Source organism: Schistocerca gregaria, chromosome 4 (genome assembly GCF_023897955.1).
Source record: "Schistocerca gregaria isolate iqSchGreg1 chromosome 4, iqSchGreg1.2, whole genome shotgun sequence".
In the NCBI taxonomy this organism is placed as follows: domain Eukaryota; kingdom Metazoa; phylum Arthropoda; class Insecta; order Orthoptera; family Acrididae; genus Schistocerca; species Schistocerca gregaria.
The window spans coordinates 743,302,711-743,315,351 of NC_064923.1; the positions used below are offsets into that span (position 1 = coordinate 743,302,711).

At 39.9% G+C, this 12,641-nt stretch overlaps 1 pseudogene; it reads right to left on the bottom strand.

Annotated features, from left to right (window-relative positions):
* Positions 1 to 1,327: 1,327 nt before the first annotated feature.
* Positions 1,328 to 1,444, bottom strand: LOC126268332 (5S ribosomal RNA; annotated as a pseudogene).
* Positions 1,445 to 12,641: the final 11,197 nt, after the last annotated feature.

Here is a 12,641-nt window from a genome sequence, read left to right on the forward strand (position 1 = left end):
AGAGTTACTGAAAAGTGACGTTTCTTTTTAAGAAAAAGTAATAGATATAAGGCAGCAGAGGACATGATAAATTGCAAAAACACCTCGCATATCTAGACCACGACGTGAAGCTTTGTGTACTCGAAGCAGACTAGTTTATAAATGAGTCAAATAGGAAATGCAGTACCTATACCAATTAACATAGCACATAATCCACGTTAACTGTAGCTGAAGAGAAAAGTGCCACAAATACGTTATAATAAAGGACAAAAATGACAAAACTATTTATCGTCCAGTACAACAGTTGTTGTTACATCGGTGCAAGAGTCGTCAGAATTTTCAACATAGTCGTCTTTTGAAGAAGAAGTAATTATAATGTCACGTCCTAACCATAGCCAAGTTCAAATCCAAAAGCAGGTGAAATACAGCACTTAGCACTGAAAACAAGTTTATTGTGAACAAGAACGTACAGCCAGAACAGAACTGACCTCCTGGACAGAGATTGCAGTTATCTATATAATCATAGAATATCTCAGAATGGTGGTGTTTATACAGACATAGAATATCCAGAATACACAATCAGGTAGTGAATTCGTTAGTCATATGTCCCATGGATCATTTTGCAGCGTAGATCCTAATGGTGTGGAACGAGCAATTTCATTTTCACAAAAATGGCTCTGAGCACTATGGGACTTAACATCGGTGGTCATCAGTCCCCTAGAACTTAGAACTACTTAAACCTAACTAACCTAAGGACATCACACACATCCATGTCCGAGGCAGGATTCGAACCTGCGACCGTAGCAGTCACGCGGTTCCGGACTGAGCGCCTTAACCGCGAGACCACCGCGGCCGGCTTCATTTTCACATCGCACACTAAATTGTACATATTCTGAACATTTCTAAGTTTGTTCCTTTTTTTAAAAGAAAGCAAAATGATAAACAGATGTGACTTAGTAGTTCTTACCCACCACGTTTCTGCACATTACGATAACGGAAATTTGTCTACGGAATGGAAGAAGTTGTGAAGAAGAAATTTTCTCAGTTTCTTTTCGAATTTTAGTTTGTTACCTGCCAGACATTTATGTCATCGGGTAAATGATCAAAAAAATGTTTGTAGCATTGTGCACCCCTTTTTGTATTACATACGAGCTTAATGTGGAATGGGGGGGGGGGGGAGGGGGCAATCCCTCTGTCGTGCCATCCTCAGGAGGGATGCGGGTAGGAGGGGCGTGGTGTTAGTACACCGCTCTCCCTCTCGTTATGATGGTATTCTGGACCGAAGCCGCTACTATTCGGTCGAGTAGCTCTTCAATTAGCATCACGCGGCCGAGTGCACCCCGAAAAATGGCAACAGCGCATGGCGGCTGAATGGTCACCCATCCAAGTGCCGGCCTCGCCCAACAGCGCTTAACTTCGGTGATCTCACGGGAACCGGTGTATCCACTGCGGCAAGGCCGTTGCCTAATGTGGAACAAAGAATGCCATTTTTCGTTCTTGTAATTATGTACATCATTGTTCCCTTTGAAATGCAGTGGAGTATTTGCAACGCAGTTGTTGAGAGTTAAAATGTAAACTGAAGCAGCAGTCAGACTGCCCAAATCCAACAGATTTCTACAAGATGATCGTGGGTAACCACCACACATCATTCCTACAGCGTGTTTTTGCGCAATGAACACTTTCTTTCTTGAAGATCAGCTACCCAGAAAATTATTCCATATGACGTTAATGAACGAAAATACGTAAAATATGTCAACTTTACGATTATTGTAAGTGCAAATAAATGTCTCTGAACTAAGTTGTTTTTCGAGTTTCAAAATGTGCTTCTTCCAGTTTTCTCATCAATACGGAGTCCTAAGAATTCTGAAGTTTCTACAATACTTATTAATTTTTTACCATGTGTTCCACTTATCATTGGTGTAGTACCCCTAGATGTGCAGACCTGAATATGTTTTGTATTTTTAATATTTAGGGTGAGACCATTCACAGAAAACCGGTCAATGATACTTTTGTGAACATTGTTTCCATTTCTTCTGCTTCTGTAGATATGCTGGTTTGTGTATAATACTAGCGTCATCTGCTAAAAGATTTAATTGTCCTTGTATATTAGCTGGAAGATTGTTTACGTACGTTATGAACGATAGCGGATCGGAGCCTTGGTGAACCCCATACGTGATTTCTCCCCAGTCAGAATAAAGTTCACAGACTACATTGGTTTCTACATTCTTTTCTTTACATATCAATTGTTTGGCCATACCGTAAGCTCCATAAAAACTTCATTTTATGTAGGGGAATACTGTGATTCGCACATTTAAATGCTTAAGAAAATAACAAACTAGCGCTATTTTCTCAGTAGAGCAACTCAGCTGAAATCCAAACTGTCATTTTCTGAGGATGTTGTATTGTTAAGGTGAAATACTATTCTGGGATACATCACCTTCTCATAAAGTCTGGAAAATGATGTCAGCTGTGAAACAAGCCGGTAGTTATTGACAACTCTCTTATCACCTTACTTAAAGAGGGGCTTAAAAAGGACAAATTTCAGTCTCTCTTGAAAAATGCCTTGAGTTAGCGATGCTTTATATAATTCGGGTAAGAATCAATTTATTACAAGGGAACTCCGCCCGAACAGGCCAAGAAGGCCCAGCCGTACCGACCGGCCGCCGTGTCATCCACAGTCAATAGCCGTCACTGGACACTGGTATGGAGGGGCATATGGTAAGCACTCCGCTCTCCCGGCCGTATGTCAGTTTACGAGACCGGAGCTGCTACTTCTCAGTCATGTAGCTCCTCAGTTTACCTCACGGGGGCTGAGTGCACCCCGCTTGGCAACAGTGCTAGCCCAGCCCGAAGCGCTTAACTTCCATGGTCTCACGGCCATTTTCTAGCTGCCTTTGAATAATACATGATTTCATTCACTTTTGCTTCTATCCTTACGCGCAGCTATTAACAGTATTGGGTGATTATACAGCACAACATACGTGTAGCCGTTTTTGACGTCCGTTAAACATCGATTGGTGCTGTCAGTGTGTAATGATTTAGTTGTTATGGTTTATAGGTGGCGAGGCTACACGATTGTGTCAGCTGTACTGCCATTTCTCCATCGTTAATGTTGTCGCAAACGAGATTTTTTGTAGACTATGGCCTTTCTGTACTGTTTGCTAGTTTTTTGCGCTTTTGATAGTTTTATTTGACAGAATACAGAGTCGTGCCTACCTTGTAGAAGGGCCTGTCCTGAATACCTGGCTAGCGGCTTTTCGTGAGACGGCCCCTGCTTTCCGAGAAAACCGACACTGAAGTCTTAGGTATACCTCCTATACCTGAAACGGCACACCCATTTTGAGCAAGCGAGCGTAGCGCAGCGGCTACCATACAGGCGGTATGCGTTCGAGCTCTGTCTTTATACTCACTCTATTTTTCAGTTTCGTCGCGCAGAATACGTCACGCCAAATTATTCAAAACTAGACTTTTTCGTTGTTGTAATTTCATTAATAAATCAGTCATTACTGCATACTTCTTTCAGATGTGTAATCCGTTAGTTGTTCGTAATTAAAATTCCAAGTATTTGGACAGCTGCAGTTCGCAACAATGGACCAAGTAATAGCACCTGAGCAAGGTTTTTGAAATTTTTGAAAACATAGTCAGTGATCTCAAAAGTTGTTAAAATTAACATTTAAAACAGTCTTGATCGCAATTTTTTTTATTGGAGTGAGTGACCCATTTCGACTCTTTCATAGAGTCATCTTCAGACTCCAGAGCGGTGGGTGGACACTGCCAGACGAGTTCTGTCGACTCTCGGCGCTCGAGTAACTATTCTACACAGTTACAGAGTTCATCGACCTACTAGAACACACATTAGGCTTTAAGTACTTTTCTTTTAACGTTAAAATCTATTTTCAAAAGGATGGTCTAGCAATGGGTAATTACCTAGCCGGTACCATAGCAGATATCTTTGTAAGTCACGTTGAACTACAATGCTTTGAACAAAACTCAGAAATTGCTAATAAAACCATCTACTATAAGCGATATGCAGATGATACACTTTTACTCTTCAATGGGACTATAGATGAAATAGATACCTTGAAAAATTGCTTAAATAGTATACACCCGAAACTGATCTTTACAGTAGAACATGAAATTGATAAAAGTATAAACTTTTTAGATCTAACTACTACAAACCGAGAGAATAGACATCAATTTGCAATCCACAGAAAACAAGCAACAAGAGATGTCATTATTCACGCCAACTCGTGCCATCCATCCAGACAGAAAAAAAGCATTCTTCCAGTCAATGATCAATGTTGTTGTTGTTGATGTCCTCAGTCCTGAGACTGGTTTGATGCAGCTCTCCATGCTGCTCTATCCTGTGCAAGCTTCTTCATCTCCCAGTACCTACTGTAACCTACATCCTTCTGAATCTGCTTAGTGTACTCATCTCTCGGCCTCCCTCTACGATTTTTACCCTCCACGCTGCCCTCCAACGCTAAATTTGTGATCCCTTGATGCCTCAAAACATGTCCTACCAACCGATACCTTCTTCTAGTTAAGTTGTGCCACAAACTTCTCTTCTCCCCAATCCTATTCAGTACCTCCTCATTAGTTACGTGATCTATCCACCTTATCTTCAGTATTCTTCTGTAGCACCACATTTCGAAAGCTTCTATTCTCTTCTTGTCCAAACTAGTTATCGTCCATGTTTCACTTCCATACATGGCTACACTCCAAACAAATACTTTCAGAAGCGACTTCCTGATACATAAATCTATATTCGATGTTAACAAATTTCTCTTCTTCAGAAACGCTTTCCTTGCCATTGCCAGTCTACATTTTATATCCTCTCAACTTCGACCATCATCAGTTACTTTACTTCCTAAATAGCAAAACTCCTTTACTACTTTAAGTGTCTCACTTCCTAATCTAATTCCATCAGCATCACCCGATTTAATTTGACTACATTCCATTATCCTCGTTTTGCTTTTGTTGATGTTCATCTTATATCTTCGTTTCAAAACACTGTCAATTCCGTTCAACTGCTCTTCCAAGTCCTTTGCCGTCTCTGACAGAATTACAATGTCATCGGCGAACCTCAAAGCTTTTATTTCTTCTCCATGAATTTTAATACCTACTCCAAATTTTTCTTTTGTTTCCTTTACTGCTTGCTCAATATACAGATTGAATAACATCGGGGAGAGGCTACAACCCTGTCTCTTTCCTTTCCCAACCACTGCTTCCCTTTCATACCCCTCGACTCTTATGACTGCCATCTGGTTTCTGTATAAATTGTAAATAGCCTTTCGCTCCCTGTATTTTACCACTGCCACCTTTAGAATTTGAAAAAGAGTATTCCAGTCAACATTGTCAAAAGATTTCTCTAAGTCTACAAATGCTAGAAACGTAGGTTTGCCTTTTCTTAATCTTTCTTCTAAGATAATTCGTAAGGTCAGTATTGCCTCACGTGTTCCAACATTTCTACGGAATCCAAACTGATCCTCCCCGAGGTCCGCATCTACCAGTTTTTCCATTCGTCTGTAAGGAATTCGCGTTACTATTTTGCAGCTGTGACTTATTAAACTGATAGTTCGGTAATTTTCACATCTGTCAACACGTGCTTTCTTTGGGATTGGAATTATTATATTCTTCTTGAAGTCTGAGGGTATTTCGCCTGTCTCATACATCTTGCTCACCAGCTGGTAGAGTTTTGTCATGACTGGCTCTCCCAAGGCCGTCAGTAGTTCTAGTGGAATGTTGTCTACTCCGGGGGCCTTGTTTCGACTCAGGTCTTTCAGTGCTCTGTCAAACTCTTCACGCAGTATCGAATCTCCCATTTCGTCTTCATCTACATCCTCTTACATTTCCATAATATTGTCCTCAAGTACATCGCTCTTGTATAAACCTTCTATATACTCCTTCCACCTTTCTGCCTTCCCTTCTTTGCTTAGAACTGGGTTGCCATCTGAGCTCTTGATATTCATACACGTAGTTCAATTCTCTCCAAAGGTCTCTTTAATTTTCCTGTAGGCAGTATCTATCTTACCCCTAGTGAGATAAGCTTCTACATCCTTACATTTGTCCTCTAGCCATCCCTGCTTAGCCATTTTGCACTTCCTGTCGATCTCATTTTTGAGACGTTTGTATTCCTTTTTCCCTGCTTCATTTACTGCATTTTTATATTTTCTCCTTTCATCAATTAAATTCAATATTTCTTCTGTTACCCAAGGATTTCTACTAGCCCTCGTCTTTTTACCTACTTTATCCTCTGCTGCCTTCATTACTTCATCCCTCAGAGCTACCCATTCTTCTTCTACTGTATTTCTTTCCCCTATTCCTGTCAGTTGTTCCTTTATGCTCTCCCTGAAACTCTGTACAACCTCTGGTTCTTTCAGTTTATCCAGGTCCCATCTCTTTAAATTCCCACATTTTTGCAGTTTCTTCAGTTTTAATCTACAGGTCATAACCAATAGATTGTGGTCAGAGTCCACATCTGCCCCTGGAAATGCCTGACAACTTAAAACCTGGTTCCTAAATCTCTGTCTTAACATTATATAATCTGTCTGATACCTTATAGTATCTCCAGGGTTCTTCCATGTATACAACCTTCTTTCATGATTCTTCAACCAAATGTTAGCTATGATTAAGTTGTGCTCTGTGCAAAATTCTACTAGGCGGCTTCCTCTTTCATTTCTTAGCCCCAATCTATATTCACCTACTATTTTTCCTTCTCTCCCTTTTCCTACACTCGAATTCCAGTCACCCATTACTATTAAATTTTCGTCTCCCTTCACTATCTGAATAATTTCTTTTATTTCATCGCACATTTCTTCAATTTCTTCGTCATCTGCAGAGCTAGTTGGCATATAAACTTGTACTACTGTAGTAGGTGTGGGCTTCGTATCTATCTTGGTCACAATAATGCTTTCACTATGCTGTTTGTAGTAGCTTACCCGCATTCCTATTTTCCTATTCATTATTAAACCTACTCCTGCATTACCCCCATTTGATTTTGTGTTTATAACCCTGTAGTCACCTGACCAGAAGTCTTGTTCCTCTTGCCACCGAACTTCACTAATTCCCACTATATCTAACTTTAACCTATCCATTTCCCTTTTTAAATTTTCTACCCTACCTGCCCGATTAAGGGATCTGACATTCCACGCTCCGATCCGTAGAACGCCAGTTTTCTTTCTCCTGATAACGACATCCTCCTGAGTAGTCCCCGCCCGGAGATCCGAATGGGGGGGCTATTTTACCTCCGGAATATTTTACCCAAGAGGACGCCATTATCTTTTAATCATACAGTAAAGTTGCATGTCCTCGGGAAAATTACTGCTGTAGTTTCCCCTTGCTTTCATCCGTTCGCAGTACCAGCACAGCAAGGCTGTTTTAGTTATTGTTACAAGACCAGGTCAGTCAATCATCCAGACTGTTGCCCTTGCAACTACTGAAAAGGCTGCTGCCCCTCTTCAGGAACCACACGTTTGTCTGGCCTCTCAACAGATACCCCTGCGTTATGGTTGCACCTACGGTAAGGCCATCTGTATCGCTGAGGCACGCAAGCCTCCCCACCAACGGCAAGGTCCATGGTTCATGGGGGGGGGGTCAATGATCAATAGACTAAATAAATTACCACACACCACAGAAGAACTACAGAGAGAGATTAATATTAAGCAGATTGCTAGTGTAAATGATTTCAGTTCGAATGACACTGACTTCATGTTTAATAATATACAGGATACACATAGTGCACCTGAATCCGGTCGTCGAAAATACTCCAAAATGACGTACATGGGGTATATCTCCAATAAAATAAATAAATAATTTAAAATTACCGAGCTCGCAAAAGCATTCGTTACCAATAATCAGCTTCCAAATAGACTCAGACAAAATATTAATAAAAAAATAACACCAATTATCAAAATTCAGGAGTATATAAAATACAATGCGATGACTGTGGAAAACAATATATGGAACAAACTGGCCGCAACTTTGCTATTAGGTTTAAAGAACATGTGGCTGATACCAGTCTTAATAAATCCTTGTTTGGCCAACATCTGAATGACTGCAGTCATTTCGAAGGATTAGAGGAAATTGAAATCTATGCACATCGTAAAAGTGAATCCCTATTTCTACTCAATGAACATCTAGACTTTAGGGAAAAACATTTTTGTGATCTTTTTGAAGACCAATTATAAAGAACTGCTCTTTCGTTTTCGTGTTATTACATTCATATATTTTTACATTAAGCTGACACTTGTTTTATCATTAGTATTTTATAACTATTTTTTAACTATCTTTATCTCACTTTTATAATGGTTCTTATTTTAAAAACAACACCATGTAAACTGTCACTTCACACTTGGCTATTTTTTCTTTTCTTTTTTTATGAGCATTTACACGAGCGTCAAGAGTCGATGGAACTTGTCTGGCAGTGTCCATCCACCGCTCTGGCGTCTGAAAATGACTATGAAAGAGTCGAAACCGGTCACTCACTCCAATAAAAAAAAATTGCGATCAAGACTGTTTTAAATTTTAATTTTACCTAAGTAAGGATTCCCGCGCAGAAAAAAAGATTTGAACAAGGTTAGTCATTCCTTCACAGCACGGTATACATAGTATTGTATGCACAACAAAGCGCAAATATTCCCTTACGTTATTCCATGTACGCAAGAAGCATCCAGGAAATTGTTTGGGTTGTTCAAAAAAAGAGCTGGCGGGTTGACTCATAAATTAAATAATGTAGCTGCGACCCGTACGAAATCAGGGAAGTTCACGAAATTTCTGCAAGAATAATTTTTAAAATATGTCATTCTTCTTTGTGTGAGAGAAGAAATTTTTTTTCAACTTATTCATTCGTGGGGAGGGCAGACTGATCAAACATTTTAGGATTAAATCTTTGCAGACGTGCATGCATATGCACCTTTAAATTATTCCACCCAAATGTACTGCAACTGCGCGACACCGAGATGTTCTCTTTTGTCGACAGGTTAAAAATTTTACGAAAAACATTCAAAATCCTCCCGACGTGCTGAAGACTAATAGAGAAATCGCTTCAGGCAAGATTCCATAATATATACATTTTTTAATTGTGCATCAATTTAGTGCATCTGCTTTCACTCGAAAGACCAAATACGCGTAGTTCTTATCGAAGTTGATGGAATAAAGGACAGTCTTTTTGAATTTCATCGTCACCCTACCGCTTCTGGACAATCTTCGTGACTACAAGGCAACGGCTTTTAATAAATATGCGTAGTGCTTTACGAATTGGCGTTCCGGTTGCTTTTACGACAAATGCGATCCGGAATTCTATTGTGTTGTAGAACAGTGAGCCTTACAAGCGACGATACGTAAGACATCCATTTATTTATGAAATCACTACAGCGAAATGACGATATTTTAAAACATTTTGAATGATGTATACTGTTTAATGGTAATGTGTACGATAAAATTAGAAAGTAAATGGAGTACGCAGGAAGGATTTGAAACCATACTGCCAGCATGGTGGTTTGTGAACTTACGTCGCTTTTCTACGCTCAACTGGTCAAAAACGAAACAAAAGTTATATGTATAGCAGGTACGCATAAAATTTTAATGTCGATTTTCTCGGAAACTTATGAAAAGGCGCTAACCATCTGAACATAAAAAGTCCCTCTACAATATACCTACGTCTCACCAAAATCAGTGATTAACACGTCTGAGATCACCTTGTTAGACGAGGCATAACACGATGTTGTCACAAACAAAACAGAATTCAAGTACGATTTCTGAATGAGAAAACGCAGCGTATTCTTTCTCTACATACAGAATGTAGATGGTGCTACTCCGATGTACTTTTCACAGTTACAGTGAAATGCTAATCATTTGCGTATTGAAGTAAAGATTACAGTTTATGTCAGATGGGCGTTTCTTGGGTACCATCTCCAGAGTGTTGCAGTTTTCAATAGCCAGAAGCGTAAATACGAAACTGGAAGGGGTGCCAACATTCTTTTCTAGCTTTTGTACTGTAACGAAAGAATGGAAAAAACAGGTAGCTGCTGCCTGGATGTGGCAGTCGGCACAAAGAGACACTTGCGTCATTTATAATTCCGCATGAGGCGCAGCAGCTGTCACTCCTGTTCGGAAGGCCGATAAGACTCCGCCACTATAATTTAGTTCTTCGGAAACGTGACACGAACGGTTGGCGGACTCGTCGAAGACACGCGAAGTTAAATGAAGGAAGCAGGGCACTAAACATTATTGATACAGGCGCCGTGTACATGCTGGAAGGTTCCCTAGGGCGGTGCTCATGAATATCATGAATATCACATTCATCTTCGACAGTTCAAGGTCTACCTCTCATGCTTCCGAACACCCTGTTGGTTACAAGTCTTCAAGGACAACTGGGAGAAGAATCAGGAAAGGGGGGTTATACACGCTCGTTTCCTTATCAGTATTGTCAGATGTACAGTAGCTACTACGACAGATGGTCCAAGTGTAATGTAGCCTTTGTCTGACAGCAAAGAGCAAGCGAAAACGTTAGAGGTTATTGAATCTGCTCAACAGTATACAGTGCATGATGGAAGATCTGCCGTCTAAAAGGGACATTGCAAATGTGATGGCTGGATGTACTGAATTTAAATCCATACATCAAATTATTGTTCAAATGTGTGTGAAATCTTATGGGACTTAACTGCTAAGGTCATCAGTCCCTAAGCTTTCCCTCTGTTTAACCTAAATTGTACTAATGACAAATAAACACACCCATGCCCGAGGGAGGACTCGAACCTCCGCCGGGATCAGCCGCGCAGTCCATGACCGCAGCGCCCTAGACCGCTCGGTTAATGCTGCGCGGCATCAAATTATTAATTACACTCTGAAATACTGACTTGTTTTCCTGAAAAATAAACTAGCCATACCTTTGCTAATTGATGAGCGTATCAAGTCGTGGGTGTTGTTGGAAGTGCCATTGTTCGATTAGTGGATTGATGGTGAAACGTGTAAATTTAGTTTGCACCGTAAGTAGTGGTAATAATACTGATTCGGGGTTCGTATTAAAAAATGAGCATCTATCTGAAATGGAATGCTTAAACAGCAAGGTGTTGAGACACGTGATCGATCTGATGCCTTTTGAGCATTGTATGTTACCCTTTCTGAAACCACGTTTCTAGAGCAGGAAATGTACAACATAAAAATAGATAAGCGAAATCTACAGGAGACTACATTCACTGCAGACACGGTTGCAAATAATTAATTATTATTCTGTCTAAATTAAATTACAAGATTACTACATGCAACTTAGACTATCTGAGCAGAAGGAACAAGCGAAAAGTCTAATCATAAAAAAAACTTGAAGCAGTTTCTTCTCCCCAGATGTGTGGTAGCAGCTACTCCTTACATATCGATACAGTTTCAAGGGCTGTTTAATGATAAAGGTTCTTACTGCTTCTTCTCTGTTGCTAAAATGTAACAGTTTTTAATCTTCCATTTTACAAAAATGGTTAAATGGCTCTGAGCGCTATGGGACTTAACTTCTGAGGTCATCTGTCCCCTAGAACTTAGGACTACTTGAACCTAACTAACCTAAGGACATCACACACATCTATGCCCGAGACAGGATTCGAACCTGCGAACGTAGCGGTATCGCGGTTCCAGACTGTAGCGCCTAGAACCGCTCGGCCACTCTGGCCGGCTTCCATTTTACAGATATATTTCATTATGACAGCAAAAATAAAATTTTAAAAAGATATCGTATCATTTCACATGCTTTACAGACCTGCTGAATCCTTGAAATTACGGTTATACGTGACCTCACTTCTAGGATTCAGCTGGGTGTAATTACTTAAAATGATGCTCGTTCGTTTCAAGTCGTGTCAAGTTCTATTTTCTGTTTTGCACTTCTTTTGTAAATTCAGAGGTCGTTGTTTTTGTTAACATGTTTTTAGTGTTTAACTGACGCGCTTGGGTAGTATGAAATTTATTTATATTTAGCTTTGGTCTGACAATGTTCTTCAATGCTTTCATCCATTCGGTCGTGCGGCTAATCAAAAAGGATCACAAAAGCTCAATCTGAACGGCCAGTCTCCTAGAATTTCATTAGTTTTTGAGTACAAAACACCTCTAGCAGCGAGCATACTCATATAAAACAATATCATCTGATATTTCTTCAGTTACTCTTTGGATATAGAATCACCTGTTATTTTATATGAAATAAGAAAAGTCTCTGGTTTTCTTCTTTGTTGTCGTGGTAACAGAACTTTAACTAAGGTTATTTAATGTATTATGCCTTTGTGCTTAATTGTTCTATGATTCGTTAGGTCTCTTAAATGTACTTCGGTTCGTAATAGAGTAGTTCAGTCACTACTGTAGCGGCACTATCTCCAGCAGTATAAGATCAGACTTATAACACTTCCCGAAACTGACGTAGATCGTGGTACAAAACTCATGATTGTTTTAAGAAGTTTTCAACTCGCAACTGTCATAAATTATAGACCCACGAAAACTACAGCCGTAACACGAAGCAACCTGATAGTTATTTTAACTAAAAGTATGCAGTGACCGTACCGTGGGTTTTGCTCCAAGCTTTTCCTGTGTGGGTAAATTTTCGTGTGGAACACTTCGCCGTTTACATAACAGTACTGAGCTGCAACTATTCGTATAATGTCACGTAATGGCAAAGAAACAGTCGTTCA